This window comes from Anolis carolinensis, chromosome 1 (genome assembly GCF_035594765.1).
Source record: "Anolis carolinensis isolate JA03-04 chromosome 1, rAnoCar3.1.pri, whole genome shotgun sequence".
In the NCBI taxonomy this organism is placed as follows: domain Eukaryota; kingdom Metazoa; phylum Chordata; class Lepidosauria; order Squamata; family Dactyloidae; genus Anolis; species Anolis carolinensis.
The window spans coordinates 322,730,224-322,748,917 of NC_085841.1; positions in this window are offsets into that span (position 1 = coordinate 322,730,224).

Consider the following 18,694-nt stretch of genomic DNA (forward strand, 5'->3'; position numbering starts at 1 on the left):
TAGGTTATTTTTCAACACCTAGGCCATATCTATACTGACAGTATAATGCAATTTCAAGATGATTTGAAACTGCGGCAACCAAAAAATGAACACCACAAATGTGTGCTACAGCATGCATCACAGGGAATACAGCACATTAAAAAATTGCAGGAAAGCCAGGGTTAACACATAAAAAGCACTGAAGTGGATCTCAGTATATCCCAGTTCCGGGGGGAAACAGCTCCATAAAATGTGGAGCGCATGGTAGATATGCATCCCTGTAAAAACAAAGTAAATAATCCAGAATGGGGGCTGCCAAGAAATGCCCCAATGACATGGATGGACAGAAAGAAGCTAATTAACCTCAAGGGAATGGTAATTGATTACCTCAGCTCTTAATTGTTACTTTCACTTTTAAAAATCCCATATGCCTCTGGTGCAGTGATGCACATCTCTAGAGTAAACAGGGGGGAAGCACAGCAATTTGTGCTCAATGTGATCACCATCCTGGCTTCAAACCAGTTTTAGGCATGGCAATGTAATCACCCACACATTGAAACTGCTTTCTCCCCAACCAGTTCCAAGCTGCATTATAATGTTGGTATAGATGTGCCCTTGATCTGGTGAAGAGTTCTGGGAAATGCCATAGTGAACCTTAGCAGATCCTAGTAAGGGTATTATCAACTTTTGGTTATTTTTTATTTTATTTTTGTCCTGCCTTTTCCCCAAACCTAAGATCGCTAACATCATGAATTAAAACATATTACATCTCAAAATATCCAGGCCCATGTTCTACATTTACATACACATCAATAATTTGGTGATATCTTCTGGCCTGATCTCCCACCACCTTGGGGGAAAAAATATCTTACCAGGCACTCCAAGAGATAGTTCTGTTCCACTGGTGATTGAGGCACAGGAAGGATGACATTTCTACCCAATCCCACAAGCGAGTCTGGAATTACCATAGTGATCCTGTTTCTGATTGTTGCAGCTTCCCACCTTGCTGGAAGAAGCAGATGGAAACTGTTGTAGCCCAGCCTGCACCTGAGATGTCAGGTGAACTTGTGAGCCTTGGGTTGGGCCTGTTCAGCCTGTGATTGTTTCTGCACCTGACCTGGGGGAAGACTCTAGGTTGGGTCCTAGTATTCCCATGCATCCAGATGAGCCAGCTGTTCCTGGACAGCCAGAGTTAGAGGAGGTTGCTGCCTCTGAAGAATCTGGGAACAGGTACACAATGATTTCAAGCAGGCAGCTTGAACAGCATTCCTTGGGAGAGTCAAGGTCGGACCTTTCCTTGCCAGATGCAAACCTTTCCTTGTCAGATGGGCATTTTAGTTGTGATAAAACTAAAGAAAGTGATATGTCAACAGAGATGAGAAAGGGAGGTTTCCAGACTCAGCAAGAGGTTGTTATTGAGAAATGGTTTTGAACAAATTTCCTACGGAAAGAGGCCTTGAGCTCAGCCTTAAGAGGAGCAGCTTCTGAGAGAGATTTTCAGAGGTGGTAACTTTGCTCATCGGGAGAGTGATTCCTGTTCATGCTTCCTTGCCAAGTTCATGTAGCCTTGCATCTAGAGTTTTGTTCCAGTTCTTGTTTTGCTCCTGGGAATTTTGGATTGTCAAGTTTTTGTTCATGATAGCCTTGCAATTTAGATTTCCTGCTCCAATCAAAGACCCTGTCTTTAGGTTCCAGTCTTTGATCCTATTCCTTGGACTAATCTTGGTGCCTCAATTCCTTTGTTCCAGTTTTGACCCTGTTCCTTGGACTAATTTTGATGCCTTGTTTGGACTTTAATCTTATGTGAGGCTTATAAGGACCTTTGTATCAAGAATCATCAAGTATTGTGTATCTTGGGGACTTAAGCCTTGTTTCAGTAACTTTGAATTTTGATTTGCTATTGCTTATATATATTCTTCAATAAACTATTTGCTTTGCTTATAGTCTGGGGCTCCAGTGTGGTTTTGAGGTGTCTCTGCAGCCTAGGGGTGCAACAGAAACATCATCTTTCTTTTATTCTGGTCAGCAACTCAACATAACTATTTGCCTGCTGTGGCTGCTAGCTATTAAGATGGACTGGGGGCTTCTGGCTGCTAAGTCCCCAGTAAGATTTGGGAATTCAGAACAATTACAGATTCATAACTCCAGGTTACAAATCTGTAACTGCAATGAGGAAATACTGAGCAGCATTCCGTGGATGCCAATGCTAAAAGACAAGGGAGTTAAGAATGGACAGGAGTTTTTCAAAAGTGAAATACTCAAGGTGCAAATACAAACAGTGCCAACAAAGAAGAAAATAAGACAAGTGCAAAAACGCCAGAATAGATGTCCAAAGAACAAATAACTGGGCTAAGACTCAAAAGGGACATGTACAAGAAGTGGAAAAGGGGAGAAATTACTAAAGAGGAATTCAAACGAATAACCAACTGTTGAAGTGGATTGTGTAGGTGTAAAGTTGTCCTCCTTGACATCTCTGGTACATTCATCAAGGACAATCCATTAAGATGTGTGCAAGAGCCCATCATTCTCCTGTTCCTATTGCACCTGGTCTACAGTTGGGGATGGAGCATCTCCTTGAATGTGTAAGTGTGAATGTGGTGAAGCTTCATCCCAGTCGGGGCTATACCCAGCACATTGATCAAAGGTGGTCAACTGAGTGGTATCTAAGTAATTGTGGTCCTCCCCAAGATGTTGTGTTTCCATATCAGATATTAGTGGTGTAAGAATTTGGAACCTATTGTGTAACTCCAACTGAGCAGAAGTATGCTGAGGAGGCTGCCTGGTCCTGTGTCTCTTTTTATGGGTGACCTTCTTCCAAGCCTGAGGGTTGTCCACATTTTAATAGATCTCCGCATAAGCTTCCCAATCATGTTTATGTTGGTGTGATGTGGGTTGCGTTCGGGTATCTAGAACAGCAGGTTGTGCAGTGTTCAAAAAGAGCTCAAATTCCTGAATGTCCTTAAGGGTTTACAGTCCTCAGGTTATTGGATCCTCTGTTCCACGAGAGTCATGCATTTACACTTGGTGCAAATGTAGTTGACTTGTTGTTGTGTTAAGAAGCTGAACATGCCACAGCTTGTGCATGTGATGGGAAGGTCTTGGTGAGTGAGGTTATCAAGCAGGTTAATGTTAGTTAATGCATGTGCACATTATGTGCAGACTGCTGACCACCTCCCTTTCTGCATTTGTTTTATGTTGCTTTCTGTATGTACTATAAAGATGTGTGTTAGTGAAGGTGTGATTTCGCGCATGCTGCTAGCCACGTATAACGCTGGCTTATATAGCTTAAACAGAAAACAAACACTCAGCTGCTAGCTTCAATGAGCAGGGAACAATCACTCACTTAAATTCCAACCTGAATCTCTCGATCAACTGGAGTACCTAGTCTCGCCTTCAAAACAAAACAAACACTCACACAACTTTCTGATGCCCTAGCAGAGCAGCTAGCCTTAAACTACAGGAGACAGGCACACACTCAGCTTTCTAGTGCAATCTAAGACAAAGCTTACCTCAACTAATGGAGCAAAAGTGGCTTCCTGATTCCTCAACTTTTGTGGGAACCCAACTGTCACTTGAGTTCACATGCTGGTTTATATAGCTTAAACAGGAAATAAAAACTGTGTAATATGTTGAACTATAGCTTCAAAATAGGTTTAACATATTTGTTAATCAGACTAAAATCAAGAGCAGATTCACCACATTACTGAAATAGAAGCCACCATCTCTACTGCCTTTTTGGTAATGAGAGTTCACGGTAAGGGATAAAATCCTGATCGTTCCAATAAGGTCCTGTGTTAATCTAGAAAAGGTGATAAAGTTTGAAGAAAACGAAAACTTCATTTCTAATTCCCTTCCTTTCTCTGTTCTTACCTCCACCCTGCTTTAGAGCCTCTACAAGAACAATTTCTTCTGCACATCTGTAGTAACACACAACTCTTCATGTTGCCCAATGCAATCCACCACATAGAATCATAGAATCATAGAATCATAGAATAGTAGAGTTGGAAGAGACCACATGGGCCATCTAGTCCAACCCCCTGCTAAGAAGCAGGAAATCGCATTCAAAGCACCCCCGACAGATGGCCATCCAGCCTCTGCTTAAAAGCCTCCAAGGAAGGAGCCTCCACCACGGCCCCGGGGAGAGAGTTCCACTGTCGAACAGCTCTCACAGTGAGGAAGTTCTTCCTGATGTTCAGGTGGAATCTCCTTTCCTGTAATTTGAAGCCATTGTTCCGTGTCCTAGTCTGCAGGGCAGCAGAAAACAAGCTTGCTCCCTCTTCCCTATGACTTCCCCTCACATATTTGTACATGGCTATCATGTCTCCTCTCAGCCTTCTCTTCTGCAGGCTAAACATGCCCAGCTCTTTAAGCCGCTCCTCATAGGGCTTGTTCTCCAGACCCTTAATCATTTTAGTCGCCCTCCTCTGGACGCTTTCCAGCTTGTCAACATCTCCCTTCAACTGTGGTGCCCAAAATTGGACACAGTATTCCAGGTGTGGTCTGACCAAGGCAGAATAGAGGGGGAGCATAACTTCCCTGGATCTAGACGCTATACCCCTATTGATACAGGCCAGAATCCCATTGGCTTTTTTAGCTGCCGCATCATCTTTAGGTGTTTTACACCTAAAAGTAGAGAATCATGTGCAGGCTTCCCCATCTGTCACCTACCAGATGGTCAGATTATAATTCCCTGCACAATACAAACCCCACATCCAAGGGAAATATGTTCCCAAACCCATGGATACCTGAAACTGCAGATAATAGCAAACCCTTTGTTATAACTATACTTAAGTATACCATAGAATCACAATGAAGAACCCAGAGAGACCCATAAACAATTCTGGGGACAGGGATAATATTTTTTAGAGTGTGTGTAATTGAAACTGTGGATATCAAATCCATGGGCATGGGGCAGTGTATATGCTGGCAGAAGCTGATGGACATTATAGTTGAACATTGATGGAGAAGGAAATTGGGAAGGGTTGCTGCTTTGCATTTTTGAACTTTTGCTATTTACAAGGGAAGCTACCATGTGAGGAAGGACCATAGAATCACATCATTAGAAAGGACCCCCAAGTGTCATTTAGTTCAACCTCCTGCCAATTCAGGACTCCACAGCTAAAACATTCCAAATGGGTGGCCTCCCAACTTCTGTTTAATAATTCTCCAGTCAAGAAGGGTCTACCAACTTCTGTGGTAGTCTATTGGACTGTCAAACAGATCCTGCCATAAGGAAGTTCTTTTCTAATGTTTCTCCTTAATGAAGGTTGCACTTCAAGACCCTTTGTTCTTCTCTGACTCTGTGATAAACCATCTTGCTAATGTAATAAACAATAAGACCACACCAGTAAGGAAACTATTCCCTTTTCTTAGGATTATCATGTTATTCCACCAGGGAAAAAAGGAGGGGGTTAAACTCTGCCATTCTGTTTCAATTATTGTTGAGGTTGTATTTGTATTTCTATTTTTTACCCCTCTCATCAGTTGTTTGTAACTAAGCTAGAATCTATCTTGGCTGGAAACCAGAAGCCTGGTGCTCAGCTTGAGTGGAACATTATTTTTTTTAACTTTGAAAATATTTATTGAATCATGTTTTAATTATCAGGGAAAAAACATTTTGTTTATTTTCAATGGGATTTTTTCTCTCCACATTTAAAGGGTAAAATCTACCCGTTTTGTGTTCCACTTGCATAAAGGTGACATTTTCATGGATGGTTGGTTGGCAGGAGGCAGAATGATGTACTTGATTTCCTGCCCTTACTTTTTGGAAGAGACAAAATTGGCAGCTCTTCCGATGCGTGGGGGGCATCGTTCTGAATTTTTATCTCCGGATGAAACATGATCATATTTAACTCATATTTGTATGTTCTTTTGCTATCTGAGCAGAGATTCTTTTTTGTTCTACAAGGATATTCTTAGAAGCTTCCAGAGGATCAGATTCAGGTGGCCTAAGTTCAATCAATAGTCCCAAATAGAATAAACTAAGTAAAGAGGTTATAAATTGATGTATTGGTTTTAGGGCAGTCATGAGAACCATGTGGACTTTTAGAATTTGTTGGATTGTGAATTCTAGCTTTCCTCACTATTGCTAATCCTGCTAGGGCTGCTGAGAGTTGTAATCCTGCAGTTGCTGGAAGGCTACGTGGTGCCCATTCCTGATGCAGGCTGAAGAAACCCAGGAATTAATGGGTTTGCTTGAGAAAACATGGGAATCATCCTGGATCCAGCTTTGCTCAAAAAGGCCTATGGTGTAGGTATGCATAGAGAAGACATAGCAACTTTGCTAGCCAAAACATCTCTTTGGGCTCTCCTGGAAGAACTAAGATAGAGTAGCCATTGTTCTCAGCATGCCATATTTGCACCTACCCATGTGTGTATTTGGTTTCTAGTGGAAGATGTGATGCATGTACCAGAATCTTTTTATACGTATTATGTCTCACCTACTTTTCATTTAACTATGTTGGCTATTTACATTATCCTCAAGGCATACATACACTAACATTTTTACTCAGGCCGACTCTTAGATATGCCCAAGAAGGTTCAGTGGCCAAGGTATATATTTTTTTCAATTTCAATTGGTGACTAATCTGTGCCTCTTTAGGGCTAACAAGGGCCTTGCTGCTGTGTTTTATGTCTGCAAGCTTCTCAGCCTTCTGCTCTCAGGTAAGGTGGAAGTACTCTTATTGAGAACTGAATTAAAATTCAACTGCCATTCTAGTTAGAATGGAAGTACTCATAGTAGTAGATAGGACTGCCCTTAAAGATCTTAGAAGCCTCATTTGGTGACATTATTTGGTGAGTCATAATGCAATTTAGTTATGTCTTTGTTATTGCAAAATAGAAATTAATTGCAAGTAACTTGTTACTTTTTGCCAAGTACATCTAAACTCTGTCTAAGCTCTATCAATAAATCCATTAAAATAATATTCATTGAACAGAGGATAGGGAGCTAAGGGTCATCACGATATGTGCTCTTCCAATTACAAGCACTACAGTCTTGCCTTTCATATATGCAACCTCATAAGATTGGGGGGGGGGGGATTCTGAAATCACTGCCAACATGTTTTGTTTTTTGTTTTTTTGCCTGAGGGCTCTGCAAGTTTGCTAATATTTTAGTCATTAATAAAAGAATTACCATGTCAATGAATTAATTTTTTTTAAAAAAAAAATCAAAACCTTATCATTGTTTTTCATATGTAAAATTTGGGTCATAAACGCTAACAATTGAAAATGATATTTTGATGAATTCTGGCATTATATCTACCCCATATCTCCAACAAAATGTCAATAAGGAATTACAAATGAAACATCCAGTTTTTATTAAATTTCACCCAGGGCAAATAAAAAGGACAAGTGAAAAGCCTTACATGTAGATGCAAATTTACCTTATAAATTGATATAACTTATGCTGAAAGAGGTGGTTTCTAAGACTGCAACCATATTGAACCTAGTGAGATTTACCCTGGATTTGCACAAAAATTATTCAAAAATTAGCTATACTAGGAACAGTGAAATTTAGTCCCAAATCTTATAGAACTTAAGGCCGACCATAATAATATATAGGATGTGACAATGCATAAACTAAGGTTAAGCAACACTAATCCAAGCAGGAACAAATTACGGACATTCAAAATAAACTGGATAAAACTTTGGGTTAAAATTGTTGAGCACATTTCTTTCATTTGTGAGAAAAAGGATTTCTGCTATGTTATCAACATTAGGAAAGAACTTGGGAATAACTTGGCTAGTATTTTAATAGAATGATATCTCTACATAGAGCAAAATGAAGAATCGAACTCATATCAAGAACTGGGTACAGTTCCTAGCCAGAACTAAAAAATATATATCTCCCTTGTCATAATTGTATGTTACCTGGATATAAAATCATAGAAAAGCACTTTGGCATTAGGACCAGTGCTTTTCAAGCGTTTCATAATTAATTTTAATTTTTACATAATAGTAAGCCATAAGGTGGTTATATTAGCTGCCAATATCAGATTATTTAGGATACTTACCAACTAAAGGGAACAATGAAGAAATTCAAAGGCATAGCTCCAAATTGAGGGTGTGCATTAAAATGTATAAAATAAATATGGATAGAATAATTTTGGATTTATGAAAAGGAATGAATATTTCTGCAATCTATAAAAAATGAAAAGCGTAGCACAGTATATTTGGACTATTATATTTTGATATTAATTCTGTTTATCTAGTGGTAATCTCATTGTGGATGTAATTGAATTTCACTTCCAATATTTACAACAATTTCTTCACCATGATTGATACTGTAATAATAATGTTGCATATGAGGACTCTCTTGTTTTTTCAGTTGGACCAAACATTGGATAAAAATATTTCAGTATTTATTACTTGGCTATTAGCTTTCTGCTTTTTTAAAAATACTGCTGTCATATTTTATAAACCTCCTGTATTCTTTAAAATTAATTGGCTGCTGTCCTTGTCTAGCCTTTGAAGGTGATGCTTTGGGTCATGGTGTCCAAAGAACAGATAAGAAAACATTTTCAACTAGATGCATATTAATAAATCAGAAACCATATGGTGCATTTTCACAAAAAAAACATATTTGCATTTTGAGTAAGAGGGGGGGGAGAGAGAATGGAGGGGGCTAAAGACAGCTAAACAACACTGAGGCTATTATGGGCTACACCTCATTATAATTAATTCATAAAGAAGTCTACCTGTTGGCAATACAAGATTTATATGTAAATATGCATGTATACCTATTGCATATCTTTCTAGTGCTGATGTTAGGGATTCAGAAAGCACAAGGTTGGTCACTTCTACAATGGACTGTATTCAGTAGGATAATAGTTTGCATTGATTCAGCAAAATTAGAAATCTGATAAGAAATTTGAATTTCCAACTTCTGGAAGTGTGTCAGTTTTTCAGCTGTTGGAAAAACTGGTTAGAGTTGTCATGCAGCTTTGGCTTCATTTGTAAATAATTCATTTCACATAGTGATTATTTTTTTCTTACCCATAAAGCAAATCTATCTAGCAACATGTTTCCTCCTGCAACATAAGGTCAAAGCTATGTAGAAGATTCTTTGGCAATCATCATTCATTGAATATATTTGCATGATATATGCTAGTAAAGATAAGAGCTGTTTTTCCATTCTCTTGGCTCAGGCATACTATGTTTAATTGCCAGCAACAAACTATGTTGCATAAGACTGAAGCAAAAGGTTTATAATATTGCATTTTACATGCATAGTGGGAAAATGAGGAAGATCAACTCAGTCCATTCTCTTGATTTATGCCCATTCATTTTGAAGGTCTTCCCAGAGCCCATGAGCCTAAGTCTGGATGTGTCATACCAAACTCTCTTCCTAAGGTAGATCTTCACAAGATCAAAAATCTCACAAAAGCAATTTTGCCTATGCAAACCATTCAAATAAATTGTAACATGGTAGAGACTAGCACTATGATCGCTCCCATCTATCTTCATTGGTGATTTGAAGTGAACCAAATAGGGGCAGAGAAGTCCATTTAGTTGACAGTACATGCCCCAAATCTGCTTCCCAAAGCAATTGGTGAACCATAATGCAGTATCTTTTTTATTCATTTCGCCAATGAAAAAATATTTATAAATTAGTGTATATCAAAGGCATATATTACATATATTACAGTGGACATGTTGTTAAATTTTGGGTAAAATTGCTTACAAAATATACACAGAAATGAATATACCATATTTCTTCGATTCTAAGATGCCATTGATTGTAAGATGCACACTATTTCAGTACCATCAACAGAATATATATATATGCGCGCTCATGATTCTAAAATGCACCCCATTTTTAGAGATCGAAGAAATACAGTATTAGGAAACATGCATACAACTTCCCATTTAGACATTATGAAAACTCAGATTAATAAAACTAGAATGGATCAATTCTTTCACCTTTAATTTTTCCTGCCCTCCCCAAATGTTACACCTATTCTCATGGAATGATACAAAGTTGGTCTCACTTGTTCTTGGCAAACAGAACTGGTCTATAGCCAGTTTTGAGATATCAGATCATGCAGCACTCCACACCTAGCCAAAAGCAGTCCTGAAGATTTTTCTCCTTATGTTAATCACCAGGCATGTATAACAAGGATTGTCTGTTGAGGACAAGTGTAGCTATATTTTACTGATATATATCCAGCATAATCTGTAATGCAATCAACATAGAGAGAGAGTTACTGTATACTTCAAATCTGTTATTTATCCACAAGAGTAGCACATCGCTAAATGGAAATGATTTCTTAAAAACAACAACAAAAACTTTGCATGACAGTACAATGTATTATACAAAATGCAGCTGGGAGTGGATAACAAAGCAAAAGTAAATAAATGACTTCAATAAATTATAGCAGAATTTATATGAGAAGAGTATCCTTGCAGAAGATGATGATCTGCTTATACATTATGATGAAGCATTGCATCAGGGTGCAGAAACCATGGACCTTCAGATGTTGATGAACTTGTTGTGGCTGATGGAAACTGGAATCTAACATCCAGAGGGTCACACGACTCCCCAGCTTTTTGTTATAGGAATGAACCTGTGGTTTGTGTACTTGAAACCACTTCCACCCCTTCTTTGGCACAGTCACACCAAGTACTATATACTCTATATTTTCATGTTCAGTTCACCATGGTTTACCATATGTCCAGTCCTGGACAAATTCCAGTTAATCTTAACTATGCTTTGGACAAACAAATCTGGATTTAAACTGCCTTATTGAAGTTGACTTGATTTGCTATCAGTTTCTGAATAAACAAACAAACAAACAAACAAAATGCTTTTATATTCATTTTCCAGCCCCAAATACAGGTGAATATAGATAGGTAATCATCATTCAACCTTTGTTTAAAATCTAGATTAAAGGAAAGTGTACCACCTTCTGAGGTAGTTCATGAGTGGAGCCCCCGGTGGCCTAGGGGATAAAAGCCTCTCCACTTGAAGGTTGAGTTGCTGACCTGAAAGCTGCCAGGTTCGAATCCCACCCGGGGAGAGCGTGGATGAGCTCCCTCTATCAGCTCCAGCTCCATGCGGGGACATGAGAGAAGCCTCCCACAAGGATGGTAAAACATCAAAACATCCGGGCGTCCCCTGGGCAACGTCCTTGCAGACGGCCAATTCTCTCACTCCAGAAGCAACTCCGGTTGCTCCTGACACGAAAAAAAAAAGGTAGTTCATTCCACAGTTGAGCAGTTCTTTTCACCAGAATATTTTCCTTAATGTGTTGTAGATTTTTTTTCCTTCTCATGGGAACCTATTGGCTTTGGTCCTACCAAAATGGGCAGGAGCAAAAAAAAAGTTATTCCATCTACCAAGGACAGCTGTCCAGATGTTTAAAGGTATTTTCTGGAATCCTATATGACTTTTCATATTGCATAACTTTTTCGTACACCTAGTTACGTAGCAGAGTCACTAAGCAATCCTTTTACTGAACTGAGAAATAAATGTAACAGGATACTATCAAGAGTCCCTGATGTAGCTCGTTGTTCCCTGCCTCAATCAATGGGAAGATGAATTAGTAGTTGTAATAGTAATAGTGTTGATGTGATGTGCACTGAAGCTGATGAGATCCTCAATGAAACTCATGCAATGTTAATCCCTTGTATATCAGTCCTTTAGTACCTTGGACCCATTGCGCATATGTCCCTTTGCTGGCTTTCTTATATAATAACATAAGAGTGGCCCTCTATTGGATATGAACATTATGGAGGTGTCCAATTCTAATTTCCACAGGCATAAGTCCACTTACAAAGATGTAAGACCCAACAGGATTCCAAACAGCTATTACTTAAAATGTAGCATCTAGCCAGAGTGGTTCCCTGTTTGAATAGGACTGAAGAGATGAGTATTCATATCCCCACTCAGCCACGAAGCTCATTCAATGGTAGTCTGTGGTCTGATCAGTGCCTCAGCAAACAGATTATAAAACAAGACCTGAAAAAGCCACTGGAAAATTATACATATTTTGATTATAAATATAGATGAAGGATTATCACAGGGAAAGGGAAATGTAATAACTATATCAGGGAAAGATAATAACACTCCTTGATCCAGTGGCTAATCCATTGTGAATTGCATCCACAAATCAAAGATATCTCAGGTACATGAACAAAAAATGGTGTGATACTTTTCAGTTTATTGGCTACATTAAAATATCTCCTCCTCTTTCTATGGCTTGGACAAAAGGGGAAGGGAGGAATGAAGCACAACATCTTCTGAATAGTCCATACATTTGTTTATCCTAATTTGCTTCTGGTGTGTGACCATAGAATCATTCTTTATCATTCTCATTGTAATTCTATTTAACACCAGCAAGAGTTATCAGCTCACAAAGTTTACAGAACCCTTTGTCTTAAATCCATTTGAGTAGACCCATTCTGAAACAGCTGCCAATGACAAGTAAACACTTAAATAAATCATTTAGGTTTGTGGTTTACGTCAGTGGTTCTCAACCTGGGATCCAGGGACCCCTGGGGGTCCGTGATGTTGTCACAGGGGGCTTACATTATTAACAATTATTAATGTTGATATTACTATTTTAATTTCATATGGCATCATTATAATCAAAATGTTATAATAGAAGTTTGTGCATTAACAGATTAACTTATATTCCCTTTTCTCTAAATTTAAAGGAACATACATGAGGAAATTCAAATACAGTAGAGTCTCGCTTATCTAACACTCGCTTATCCAACGTTCTGGATAACACATTTTTGTAGTCAATGTTTTCAATACATCGTGATATTTTGGTGCTAAATTCGTAAATACAGTAATTACTACATAGCATTTACTGCATATTGAACTGCTTTTTCTGTCAAATTTGTTGTATAACATGATGTTTTGGTGCTTAATTTGTAAAATCATAACCTAATTTGATGTTTAATAGACTTTCCCTTAATCCCTCCTTATTATCCAACACATTTGCTTATCCAACATTCTGCCGGCCCGTTTATGTTGGATAAGTGAGACTCTACTGTAATTAGTACAGCAGGTTAATCACCAAGCTATTTATTATTTATTTATTTATTTCCAACATTTATATCCCGCCCTTCTCACCCAAAGGGACTCAGGGCGGCGTACAAAATTGGCAACAATTCGATGCCTATACATAATTAAAACAGCTATAAAAATCCAATAAAACAATTAAAACAATATAAAAAATATAAAAACATATGATTAAAATCCATTCCTCCAAAATCCTCGTGCTGTAGCCGTAAATCAGTCCGGGTCGTCATTATCGTTTAATCTTCAAAAGCCTGGGCACATAGCCATGTTTTCAGGGCTTTTCTAAAACTCAAAAGGGTTGGGGCTTGCCGTATTTCTCTGGGGAGGGTGTTCCACAGCCGGGGAGCCACCACCGAGAAGGCCCTGTCCCTCGTCCCCACCAGCCGTGCCTGTGAGGCAGGCGGGACCGAGAGCAGGGCCTCTCCAGATGACCTTAGGGATCTTCCTGGCTCATAGGAGGAGATACGTTCGGACAAGTAGATTGGGCCAGCTACAACAAATCTTGCCAACTGGAAGGTTGAGAGTTTAAAGCCAGGGTCAAGGTGAGTTTCTGACCTTTAGCCCAGCTTCTGCCTACCTACCAGTTCAAAAACAAATGTGGGAAAGCCTATATACACCTCTATCTGTTGTCTGCCTTGTTATTGTTATAATCAGCATTGAATGTTTGCCATATATGTGTTCTGTGATCTGCCATGAGTCCCTTTCAGGGTGAGAAGGGCGGAATATAAATACTGTAAATAAATAAATAAATACTGGATGTGCCTTAAATCTTGACTTAAGTCTTGAGGGCCACACAAATATTGAAATGGGTGTCTGTGGTGCAGAAAAGGCTGAGAACCATTCGTTTACGTTGACTTTATTAGTTAAGTCAATGAGTCAATGCACTTATTTATGTGTTTGTTTGTTTGTTTATTGAATTTGTATCCCACTTTTGTTTCAAAGTGAGATTGAAGCCAGCCACTTAGTTACAGGTATTAGTCTCCACAATTCTTTAACTTTGCTCTTTCTATTCTCTCCATGCTGGTCTAAGAGCTCTATCACATTACACTCTTAAAGTACAGCATTTCACTTTAATGTCCATGCCAACATGGTATGGAATCCTGGAATTGGAAGTATGGGATCCTGGGATTGGGAGTTTAGGGAGGAGAATTTAGAATTCCCAACCAGGGAGCTCTTGGGCCTCACTAAACTTAAAACCCAGAGTTTAATGGAATGGTGCCATGACCATTAAAGTGGAATAGTAACACTATCGCAATGAAATGTGATAAGGCTCTTATGATCTTTTCACACAGCCACATAACCCAGAATATCAAGGCAGATAACCTACAATATCTGCTTTGAACTGGGTTAACAGAGTCCACACTGCCATATAATCCAGTTCAATGTGGATCCTATACAGCAGTGTGGAAAGGGCCTTAGTCTCCACCACATGGTAAAACCACCTTTCTCTGCTAACTTTTTTCCAGGCAGTACAAATGTCTCTGTGCTTGTCTGCCTATTTATTGACTGTTTGAAAACTTCTAGGAAACAAATGGAGCTTCTTACAGGGATCATGAAGATATAATATCCCAAATATATCTCCAGCTGCATCTCCCATGGTTAGGGGAAGTTTGATGCACAGTGACTAGAAAGAAGACTTTAGCCATCGTGCAAGTTTTAGTTATCTAAAATTAATTAATCATTTAAAAAAAACAAACTAAACCTGACAATGACATCCACAACCCCAATGGCTTCTTAACATTTCAAAGTCCAAGTGTCTAGGTTTTATTATTTGGGACTATGGCAGAGACAAAAACACATACACATGCATACAAACATGCATACACATCATGATAGATTAAAATGTATATCTCATTTCCCATACCATTCTTAATGCAGTGCATAGATAGCAAAAGAACTAAAGATGCTTAAGAATCCTGTCTTTAAATTTTGATATGAACTGACTTCTTGCAATTTGTAACCTACTATGTGGATTGAAACATAGTTAACTGTCGGCTTCTACAAACAAAAAACAAAAAATAATAAAATATATACAAAAATTAATTCTTAAAAAGTACTACTGTGACAAAGTGTGCTTTAATATATATATATATATATATATATATATATATATATATATATATATATATATATATAGAGCAGATTTATGCAGATATGGAACTGAAAGTTTTTGGCAAACACATGCAAAAATTGGAGGAATCAGGAACAAACTGAGTTAACTTCTCGTAAAATGAACAAGAAGGAATTAAACCTATAAGACCAAATTTTTATAACTATCTTTTGAAAAATGTATGCAAAGGGGAAACCAAAGGCTTTTTGAAATCAGAAAAGTGATCAGACGACAGCAGAAGAATGGAGAAATGTAAACAATTAGACTTCCTTTGGCAGGGAGTTCTTTAATCTAAATGCCACTACAGAAAATGACCTTTTTCACATGTCAAGAAACTTATCCAAGGTGCCACACCAACTGGGAATAAGGTTCAGCAATGGACATAATATCTGTAAATTTCAGACCAAACCCCTGAGCAAATTCATTGCTCCTGTGAGATGACAGCCATTAGTTGCCACTGGATCCAACCCAATGTATATGACAATGACAATGGGCAGCATTCAACTAGAGTCTGATGGGATGGAATCTCCCAGAGCAGCTTGGAGAATCAAGGAGGGCAGAACTTGGGAGGAAATTTCAGGAAAGCTCTGTTGCACAATTTCAACTACAAGTCCATTGCATAGCAGTGTTTCCCTGGGCCCTTCCACACAGCCATATAACCCAAAATATCAAGGCAGAATAACCCACAATATCTGCTTTGAACTGGAGTGTCTGAGACCACACTGCCATATATCAGAATTCAATGCAGATAATGTGGGATTTTATTCAACTGTGTGCAAGGGGCCCCAAATATTGCCACAGGCAATGCTACTATATTGCACTGAGATCAGCTTTGTGGCTCAACCAACCAATGAAATCAAAGAAGCTGTCCAGAAGATACCAGGATCACTATAGGTCAGTGAAATAAGCATGATGCTGGATGCTCCCTCCAGATGATTCTGATAACCCCAAAAGGAACTAGATATAATCCTCAAGCGTAATGATAAATCAATAGGTCCTGGAATCAGAGTAGTTCATGCCATAATACTCCCACTTTCTTTCGATGGATATAAAATCTGGACAGTGAAGGGAACTGATAGGAAGAAAATAAACTAATTTAAGAGGTGATACTGTAGGAGAGTTCTCCAGATACCATGGGTTGCTAAGAAGACAAACAAATGTGGTCCTATAGCAAATTGAAAGCCCACTTACTCTTTTTTGAATATCACCCATACTGATGTAAAAGTAAAAGAATGAATAAGGCAGGTGCCTTATTGTGTGTGTGTGTGTGTGTGTGTGTGTGTGTGTGTGTGTGTGTGTGTGTTGCTTCTCAAATCTTACAGGCACAATATGCATCATGCATGAGATCCTGATGGATTCTTCTAACTTATTCTTCTAAGTCATCCATATATGCTGTCTTTATTCTTTGCCTCTTTCCCCCTCTCTTCTAAGACATGTGTTTCTTTTTAAAATATGAATGTTGTTCCAAAACTGCATTAATATTCCTAACAAATAGTGCATGCAAATATTTATTTTACCTCATGGGTTCTTATTTTAAGAACATTTACAACACTTTCAGTCAAGAAAGCAATGAGTCATCTGGTCTATCGTGACCCATTACTTCTAAATTTATTTGACTCTAAGTCCTATTTTTAATTGACTTTTTAATATATTTTTAAAACTGTCATGGTTTTAAAATATTCATATAGGATAGCCAAACATGCTTCTCAATGTTTCTGTACAACCTGTGAGGGGAAAAAATTCTTTCAGTTGGTATATAAATGCCCTCTGGTGACAGCCTTCAAAAACTGCAAGTGGTTTTTATCATGATTATATTTATGCTTCTTCAGAATAGCAGCAATTGTGCCAAAGGATGCTTAACTCAGAAAGGAAAACAAATGTCTTGTACTTAAAACAGTCTGGTTCTTACACTCATTAAGCAGAAACTCTTAAAACTGTTTTCTGCCATCACCTTAGGCATTTATACATAGAAATATGATCCACTGAAACTTTTTTACTGGTTTTTATGTAACAGGCTTCTAAAACCCTGCTTCTAGAAACCTGGCTTATCATTATTATTATTATTATTATTATTATTATTATTATTATTATTATTATTATTATTATTATTTTATTTCTTACTTGCATCTCCTCAAGATCCAAGGCAGTTTACAACATAGTTAAAATTCAAGGAATAAAAACATAAAGCCATTTAAAATACATGGATTAAACACATAGCTATAAGATTAAAACACAGATTAAAATCATTCAAACCATTAAAATGTCTGTATGACATTTAAAATGGAAATGGGCTACTGGAGCTGCATTGTTTTAGCTGAATTTGTTTTTAACAGCTTTTTATTTATTTTATAATGTATTTAAATTTGTTATAATAATCAAATTTGTTTAATTCTACTTTAATATTTAGCTTTGATATGTTAATTGTATTGCTCTTTAAATAGCTGGCCACTTTGGGACCCAATGTAATTGTCATTGAAGACTCTATGGAAAGAGATTCATAGCAGCAAGCAGTGAAAAGATCCTTATATAGACAATGTGCTATCTGCAATTTTAGCATAATTGAAGTTCATAATCTGCAATGTTGTCTACTTTCATTCAGTTAACAAGAAAACAGTGGGAATTTTGGTGACTTCCTGACTTCTGGATGCTACTGTGGTCACGAAACTCAGAAACTAACACATATCCACCAGTCTAAAATCTTGGCAGTAACACCATTCAATCTCAAAGGGCCCTTACCTCCAAGTAAGTGGTTTTCATTTGTGGGTCCCCAGTTGTTTTGACCTACAGGCCCCAGAAATCCCAGCCAGTTTATCAGCTGTTAGGATTTCTGGGAGTTGAAAGCCAAAAACATCTGGGGATCCCAGGTTGAGAACCACTGAAATAGATTGTTATGTTCAGATACTTGGATATCATTTGGGTTATCTTTTCTTCTTGAAATCTCTACTTGTTTCTTCCATGGACATCTGGTTTTCTTCATGCTGAACCATCCAATCCATCCTCAGTGCAGGAGAGAGGAACCCAAGGAAGTCTTCTATTAATTAATTCAAATTAAAGCTATTGAAACCTTTGCCAAAGTCACATACGCAGAAAGCAGTTACCTTCTTTGTACTCTTTGCTCAAATTTCATAACTGTCCTTAAAACCAGACACCTCTAAAGACACTGTGGGGATTGTCTATAAAATCTAACACACTCAGAGTCCCTGTTGAGTGACTCCAAGACTATCATAAGGTTCTCCTACAATACTACCCATTCTCTATAACCTACTACCCACATTTCCACTATGGGCATATTACCCTCTGCTTGCACCATCTTGTTGAGGATCCAGATAGGTCTTCACAGTTTATGAAGTATCCATTATTATGCTTGGAGAACAATTATTTCAGTGAAACTGGCCACTTCTGTTGCGTGCACAATCAACTCCTTGGGACTCTGGACCACTATCTATGGGAATGAAGAATACTTTAACTATTATTCCTTTCATTCCATGTGCACAAAACACTCAGATATTACACATGTATCTAGAATACGCATGGAATAATAATAAAAAAATATTTCAAAATGGGTTTAACAT